The 8,427-nt window shown below is 43.9% G+C and overlaps 1 long non-coding RNA gene across 1 annotated transcript; it reads left to right on the top strand.

Annotated features, from left to right (window-relative positions):
* The first annotated feature begins 463 nt into the window (after positions 1-463).
* Positions 464-6,476, top strand: LOC103160823. The gene is made up of 4 exons (XR_003480122.2): positions 464-571; positions 2,276-2,433; positions 3,128-3,215; positions 6,089-6,476. It is a non-coding gene; the product is annotated as an uncharacterized LOC103160823 (long non-coding RNA).
* The last annotated feature ends 1,951 nt before the right edge of the window (positions 6,477-8,427 follow it).

Here is an 8,427-nt window from a genome sequence, read left to right as displayed (position 1 = left end):
CGGCGAGCAAACCCTTGGCGTCAGAGTCAGATGCCTCAGACTAGGATTTCTTATTTGCTAGCTCAGTCTTTTTTTTTTTTTTTTTTTTGGTTTTTTGAGACAGGGTTTCTCTGTGTAGATTTGGAGCCTATCCTGGCACTCGCTCTGGAGACCAGGCTGGCCTCGAACTCACAGGCCTGCCTCTGCCTCCCGAGTGCTGGGATTAAAGGCGTGCACCACCAATGCCCGGCTGCTAGCTCAGTCTTAGTTATCAACCATAACTACTAGTCTATATATTTTATAAAGACTTATCGAGGATGCCAGCTGCATGAGTCATCTCTTCCTGGGGTCACATGGCAACTGCACTTTACTACATTTCCCAGAATCCTCCTTCTCTCCCAGTCCTACCTATCTTGCTTCCCTATTGGCCAACAGTGTTTTACTCGTTAACCAATAAGAGAGACATATACACAGAAGGACTTCCCCCATCAATGCAGGACATCCCTTCCCTTGGAAATCTTTAGGAGTGGACTCCTTGCTTTGTCTGGTAGGGCTAAAGTCATTCAGATGCCCACCATGCTGCTTGCTTGAAGTATGTTGAACTCAGTCTCCCTCCCTCCCTCCCTCCCTCCCTCCCTCTCTCCCTCCTTCCCTCCCTCCTACCCTCCCTCCCTATCTCTCTTTCTATCCTTCTGCTAACACCTTCCTCCTCCCCTGAGGTAACTACTTTATTTGGTGGACAGTTTGGGGCCCACCTCTATTTATATTATTATTACATATCAATTCCTTGGTTCTTTCTTCTCTTCTTCTTCTTCTTCTTCTTCTTCTTCTTCTTCTTTTTTTTTTTTTTTTTTTTTTTTTGCAACAAGCCTTCCTTTCCTTTCCTTGGAGTGCACTCTGCCCCAGTCAGTCAGTGGGATGGTATCCAAACTATCATTTAGAGACTGTTTTGATTTTTCTCATTTACTTCGGGAAGTATTTTTTTTTTCCCTTTGAGAGTTTTTACTTTCCTTTTAATTGTGAACCGTTCTGCTTGTGGAGTGGATACAAAGGTGGGCAGGTGGGATGAAAAATCTTCACTTTGGAATAAATAAATGGACAGAGCCTTCCTGTGCAGAAAATCTCCTACCTCCGAGATAATAGGTTATGAGTTTTAGAGGGCCCGATGACAGATTTTTGCCTCATCTGAAATCTTTCAAACAAGGTGCACCAGGGTTTAGCTCTGAGGCTTTCCTGGAAGGATTTGTCAAGGTGGCTTAGTGCTTTGATTCATTAACGGAAAGCTGGGGTTCTATATAAATGCAAATGCCACTCTCCTTCAGCCATCAACTCTCTCTCAGGCACAACTTGAGGAAAAGCAGCTGGAATCTAAGGCTGTGGCTTCACCTGCATTTGGATCCTGGGACACAGGGATGAAGGTGATGTCACACTCACAGTTCTGCCTTGTCTTGAGGTGGAGCCCAGGCCTTTGTTTGCCACCGAGGCCAGTAGCCCAATGCTCTACTAGCTACATGGGGCTTCCAAAGAAGAATCTTTTGGGAAGTAAATTCTAATGAATCGAATGTTTGTGTGCCCCACAAACTCAAACACTGCAATCCTAACTCCCATGTGATGGTGTCTAGAGAATCTTAGTCACCTCCCTGTGGCTGTGATAAAATACATGAAAAAGACTTATTTTGGCTCAGGATTCAGAGCTGCCCTTGGTCCTGTGTCTCCATCAGTTCTGGAGCTGTGGTGGGGCACATAGCTGTGGCAGGAAGCCCATGGCCAGCATAGCTGCCCACCTTGCGGGGTAGTATAGGCAGGTAGTGAGTCACACAGCAAGTGTAAGGTCAAGCTGGGTCCTTTCCTCTTCTTATTGACTTTGGAGCTCATTTGGAGCTTTGGTGTCTCTGGCAACACACTAATCCTAAACATGGGGAAAACATCACAATTAGTCTCCTGCAGACTTAAAAGGCCACATGAAAGGAGAGAGGAAGTGTCACAGCTGCTCCTCCTTAGGACTTAAAATAACATACAAAGAAAAGAAGATGGAGGCAGCAGGGGCTTCATGGAGGGTCCATCAGAAGAAGGCTAGTTCCTTCTGGTGAAACAGGCTTCTTTATAGATTTCATTTTTCTCTCTTTAGTTCTTTTAAATCTACTCAGTTTTATGAGGTTATAGCAAGAGTTGGATCCGCGTTGAAACTCTGTCCCTAGGTGGAGAAATGATATTGGAAGCTCCTACAGAGATTATAAAGTCCTATACTATTGGCCTCTCCATTAGGAGTTAATCCAAATGTCAATCTCCTGACCAGGAAGCCACACTCCAGGAAAGTGGATGCAGCTGAATACCTGTTAAAAAGGTGGAAGGATAGCTGTCCCTGGATGAGATGTGTACTGATGTACTGAGAGAGTCCTTCCCTCCTTGAAGTTACTGTGACTGTACCAGCTTCTGAATCCTAGCTCACAAAATGTAAGTTTTCCTTTCCCCTTCCATATCTCTTTTTTATTTACCAAATTAAAACCCTAAACGGGCTTGCCTGGACCCTCTAGGGGTTCTGTGTCTATCACTCAGAATCCCCATGTCCCTATCCAACTCCTTCGCTAAGCCTGCCTGCCTTACTTATCTTTCCAACTGTAACAAAATTGTCCTTGAGTTTCCTTTGGAGTCATTTTTAAAATTCTGTTATCTCCAAGGCTAAAGATTTGCAGAAGGGGACTATGTGTGTTCACTGGTAACAGCCCTGTGGTGTTGGGAGGAGGAGGAGTCAGGGAGCACAGTCCCAGTATAGCTTCAAGGGCAAATCACCAATGTCCTGTTTCACCATCTCAGCCCCACATCCTAAGGGATGTGCCATCTCCGGTAGCCGGGTGAGCTGGGTTGGCCAACCCTCTGTAAGCCCTGTGCTAATTAAGTCACGATTGAGGTGGAGCTTTGGGGAGATGACTAGGTCATGATGGCAGATCACTGATGTGGAATTTGGACCCCAGAGCAGTTTGCACCTCTGCTGTGTGTGGGTAGACTAACACATCACCATCTCTGAACTGGGAAGTTGAGCCTCTCCAGACACCGGATCTGCAGGCATCTTGATCTTTGACTCCCCACCTCCTGAGCAGGGAGTAATCTATTTTGATGTTTACAGGCCACTGATTTCATGGTGTTTTAGTTACAGCAGCCTGAATGAACTGCAATGGGAAGGAAGAAGAAGCCACACAAACTCCTATTTCTGAATGTTAGACCCCCGGAAAACTCAGGTATCCGGGGTCCCAGGCCATGACTGCGGTCACCCCAATCACCAGGCAGATTCCAGAGCTTGCTGCAAACTGCATGAGGCTTTATTGTAATTTAACAAGCTAACCCCATGTTACCTCGGGTCTTTTGTCCACCCACCATGGCGGTTGGCTACAAAAGACAGCTCCTAGGGGCTCCTGAGAGATCTTGTAGGGCAGCATAAGGGGAATGTCTAGGGGTACGCACAGGCTCAGGATTGGTGTGCCCCAGGCTTGGAGGGCTTGCCCGGTGTTGATTGGCCAATGGGTTGTTATGGCCCATAGGCCCTCCCAGGGTGGTTGCTATGCTCTGTGCTTCATTGCTGTGCGCTTGTCCGTAAAGCACACCCAGGGTGGTAAAGCATAGCGCTACCAGCTAACTTCTGATTGGTTCCTTGTCACGAGGCAGGCATCTGGCCTTTAAGTGACCAAGGCAAGGTTACTGTCATGGCTGCCGAAATGGGGAGCTGGTCCCTTCAGTACTCACAACAGCATGTATTTGTGGAGTTTTGAAAGCACATTGGATCCTCGTGTCACACTTTTTGGTTATTGATATTTATTTTCCCGGCAAGACAGAATGTGAAAGAGGCAGTGCAAGGTGACAGGAAGCAGGTGCAGTCTTTGCACAGCCTACAATGGTTGTGGGTCTTATCATGTTGACAGGGTAGGGAAATGCCAGCCTAAAAGGTCTTGGATTCCTGGGCTTGGGTGAACTCGGGTATAAAACCTAATCCCTGACTGTTGGACATCAGTGGACATACGCCTGGCTTCCAGGAAACCCATAAGGCTTACACAGCCTGTGAAAACTCAGTGGGACAGATGTGTTTCTAAATCACTGAAGTGAATGATAATAGCAGTAAATGCTGTATAAATATGCTTGGCCTCAAGAGGCTTTATAATTTCCGGGCTTGTAACCTTTACCTATCAGCACCACCAGGGGGCGGCAGAGTACTCCCTTTGCCTATTCTTCCTGCTTCAGGTTCTCTGGGTGTTTTCCTTTTACCTTCATTCAGCACAGTGCCCGGAGCCTGGCCTATGGATGGGTCTTGCTTTCTTTTAAAATCAGAAAGAACTAAACAGTATTAATATAAATACAGAACAAGGAACCCAGTCTGTTTTACATTAATCTTTGTACCAACATAGTTGTCAGGTATATTTTATTTTGTTTTGTTTTATTTATTTTTTTTAAATAAGAATGAATCATGAAGGCAAAACTGCCTTATATTTATGAAAGTGATAGTTGTCCCAGGTAGATTCTGGACAGGACTTTGAAGAAATAGTTGGCCTCTTGGCCTACCACTTACTCCGTAATGTCTAAAGTAGTGGTTCTCAACTTTCCTAATGCTGCGACCCTGTAATGTAGTTCCTCATGTTGTGCTGACTGACCCCCCAACCAAAAATTATTTTTGTTGCTATTTCATAACTGTAATTTTTCTACTTTTATGAATCCTAATGTAAATATCTGTGTTTTCTGATGGTCTTAGGTGACCCCTGTGAAAAGGCCATTCAACCCCCAAGGGTTGTGACACGCAGGTCTAAAGGAACCCTGGTCTAAGGAACACCCTTGTGCTGATCCACACTTGTTCACATGGGGTAAGGGTAGCCACATCAGACAGATAGAAGATCTGGGCTTCCACCTTAAATTATGTTATATTCAGAAAATGACACCCCAGAGTGAAACATAGTAGGTAGTCTCAGAAAGCAACACAAAGAAACCTGAGGTCACCTTCCCTAAAGCCAGTCACAGAGGTGAGAGCTGTACTTTTAACTTGCTCCAGCATTGCTGCTTAGGAACTGTCCACAGCAAAAAGGATTCTAGGTCCACAGGGGTCCTGCCTGAGACTAGTGACAGTGGGCAGGAAGGCTGCCGGCTTAGTGGGGTCATGGACAGTCACGTGTGTGTGTGTCTTTTTCTCCTTCTGGCTAGGATATTACAATAGACCTTTACCTCTTGGGACCACATACTACTTTCTGTAGGTTAAGCGACACAGCAATCCCCATGCTTTTTGATTAGCTATATAATGCTCAGAGTTGAAGAATTAGAAGGGCTGAAACATTCTGATGTTATCTGAAGTTCACCATATACCTGGGCAATGAAACCTCCAAACCATTATTTATCAGTTCATGTCTCCATCATTTCTGCTTTGTTTTTCCTTAAAAGTTACAAAGCCAGATACAGAAGCAATTCTGCCCAGGCCAGTTTTCAAAGGAACAAACGTGTTACACTCAGAAAAATTAGAGTAAAAATTATTCCCCTCCCAAACGAATAATGGTGGTTCCTTGATGGATGTTTCAATATTTCTATCTTGTTTCTGCTCTTTGAGGCAAATACTTAAGTGACTTTCCTAATTGCCAGTACATCAGAGGTTTATGTGTCTGTGTGAAAAGACAGCTCTCACCTCAGGGAATAAGATATTTCATTCTGGATCCATGTATGGGTGACCATACATGGATTCAAGCTCCCTCTATTATTATGATCCAATGTGGCAACAGTGTCATGAAGTGTAATAGTAAGAGAACAAAAGAATGTCATAAATCACAGTACTTTTCAAGTATTCTGGTGGAATCATCAGGTAGGCAGTTCCAGCAAAGTGGGGAAATCTTTGCTTTTGGCCCAACATGCTATCTCATGCCATTCTTAACCACTGGGCTAGAGGAGGCTAGGGGCCTTGTCAGTACATTTAGAAAGGATTTATCTAATAGTCACAAGGGTGGTAGGTTAGACACTGCTGTGGACAATGAATGAATGAATGAATGAATGAAACTAACAATAGCTAGGATAATAGTTCTCCACAATTGCAGAAGTACTGATTAGCTAATCCGACTTGCAGAATATTTTTTTTCTTGGAAAATTTCAGTTTACAGGTGTTCTCTATAACAAAGCTGTGAGGAGACTCTGCCCTCTGTCCCCGGTGGGTGCCCTAGCCTCAGGTGAGTCTTGGCGCTGCTCTGCCCACCCCCAACCTTCCTCATCATCACCTGCTCGATTCTGCCTGAGCTCACCAGGACAAGAGTGGACCCACTCAGACTGGAAGGCCCACCCTGAGTCTGGACACACCTCACCTCTGTCCACACTCTGCCCTCTGTCCTGCTGAGGGTGCCCGAACCTCAGGTGAGTCTGGGTGCTCCTCTGCCCCCCTCAAACTCCCACATCAACCCCTGCTTGCTTCTGCCTGAGCCCACCTGGGCAAGAGTGGACCTCCCCAGTCTGGGAAGGCCCACCCTGAGTCCAGACACACCCCACCCTTGTCCACCCACCACTCTGACATCCTGCTGCCTCCAGAGGCTGAGCCCTCCGCCAGCCACCTGAGAGAGAGAGGGACCCCACCTTCATTCACTGGAAGAAGGGAGTAAGAACACACTCAACAACAGAAAAACCAATATGACACCACCAGAAGCTAGGGACTCCACACCAGCAAGATCTGAAAAGCCCAACACAGAAGATGAAGAAGAGATGGACCTCAAAAATTATCTTAGGAAGATGATAGAGTCCTTTAAAGAGGAAACAAGAAAATCCCTTAAAGAAATAGAAGAAAAAACAAGCAAAAAATTACACGAGATGGAGGAAAAGACAAACCAAAAAATTCAAGAAGTAAACAAATCTCTTAAAGAATCTAAAGAAAGCCAAGAAAAAACAGCCAAACAAGTGAAGGAAGCACTCAAAACAGTTCAAGGCATGAAAGCTGAAATAGACACAATAAAGAAAACACAGAAGGAGGGGATGCTGGAAATAGAAAGGTGGGATAAAAGATCAGGAACTAAAGATGTGAGTATAACCAATAGAATAACCAAGAGATGGAAGAAAGAATCTCAGTTGTTAAGACTCTCTAGAGGATATACATTCATCGACCAAAGAAAATCTCAAGTCTAACAAATCCTTAATACAAAATATCCAGGAAATATGGGACACTGTAAAAAGGCCAAACCTAAGAATAATAGGTATAGAAGAAGGGGAAGAAATACAGCTCAAAGGTACAGAAAACATTCAACAAAATCATAGAAGAAAACTTCCCCAACCTGCAGAAGGGTATGTCTATGAAAGTACAAGAAGCTTACAGAACAACAAACAGACTGCACCACAAAAAAAATCCCCTCGACACATAATAATCAAAACACAAAACCTTCAGAATAAAGAGAAAATATTAAGAGCAGCAAAGGAAAAAGGCCAAGTAACATATAAAGGCAGACCTATTAGAATCACACCCGACTTCTCAATGGAAACTCTGAAAGCCAGAAAGTCTTGGATAGATATCCTACAGACACTAAGGGAGCATGGATGCCAACCCAGACTACTGTACCCAGTAAAACTTTCAATCACTAAGATGGAGAAAACAAGATATTCCATGACAAAACCAGGCTTAAACAATACATATCCACAAATCCAGCACTACAGAAAGTTCTAGAAAGAAAACTCCAACCCAACCAAGATAACTACACTCACAAAAACATAGGCAATAGATAATCCAATTTTACCAAACATGAAAATAAACAGGAGGGCTAAATACACACACACACAATGATACCACCAATAATAAATCCAAAACAAACAAGAACCAACAATCAATGGACATTATTATCCCTCAATGTCAATGGTCTTAACATGCCCATAAAAAGATACAGGATAACAGAATGGATACAAAGACAGAATCCATCCTTCTGCTGTATCCAAGAAACACACCTCAATTTCAAAGACAGGTGTTACCTCAGAGTAAAGGGTTGGGAAAAGATTTTCCAATCAAATGGGCCCAAGAAACAAGCTGGTATAGCAATCCTAATATCTAACAAATTAGACTTCAAACTAAAATCAATCAAAAGAGATGAAGAAAGGCATTTCATACTCATCACAGGAAAAGCCCATCAAGATGAAGTCTGAATCCTGAACATCTATCTATGCTCCAAATACGAAGGCACCCACATTCATAAAAGAAATATTACTAAAGCTCAAACCACACAATAAAGCCACACACACTTACAGTAGGAGACTTCAACACCCTGCTTTCACCACTAGACAAGAGCACCAGACAGAAACTTAACAAAGAAACAAAGGATCTAACAGAAGTTATGACCCAACTGGGTTTAACAGATATCTATAGAACATTCCATCCAAACACAAAAGAATATACCTTCTTCTCAGCGCCACATGGCACCTTCTCTAAAATTGACCACATAGTTGGCAACAAAGCAAACCTTCACAAAT

Source organism: Cricetulus griseus (genome assembly GCF_003668045.3).
Source record: "Cricetulus griseus strain 17A/GY chromosome 1 unlocalized genomic scaffold, alternate assembly CriGri-PICRH-1.0 chr1_1, whole genome shotgun sequence".
Classification (NCBI taxonomy): Eukaryota; Metazoa; Chordata; class Mammalia; order Rodentia; family Cricetidae; genus Cricetulus; species Cricetulus griseus.
This window is presented reverse-complemented; position numbering and strand designations above follow the sequence as displayed.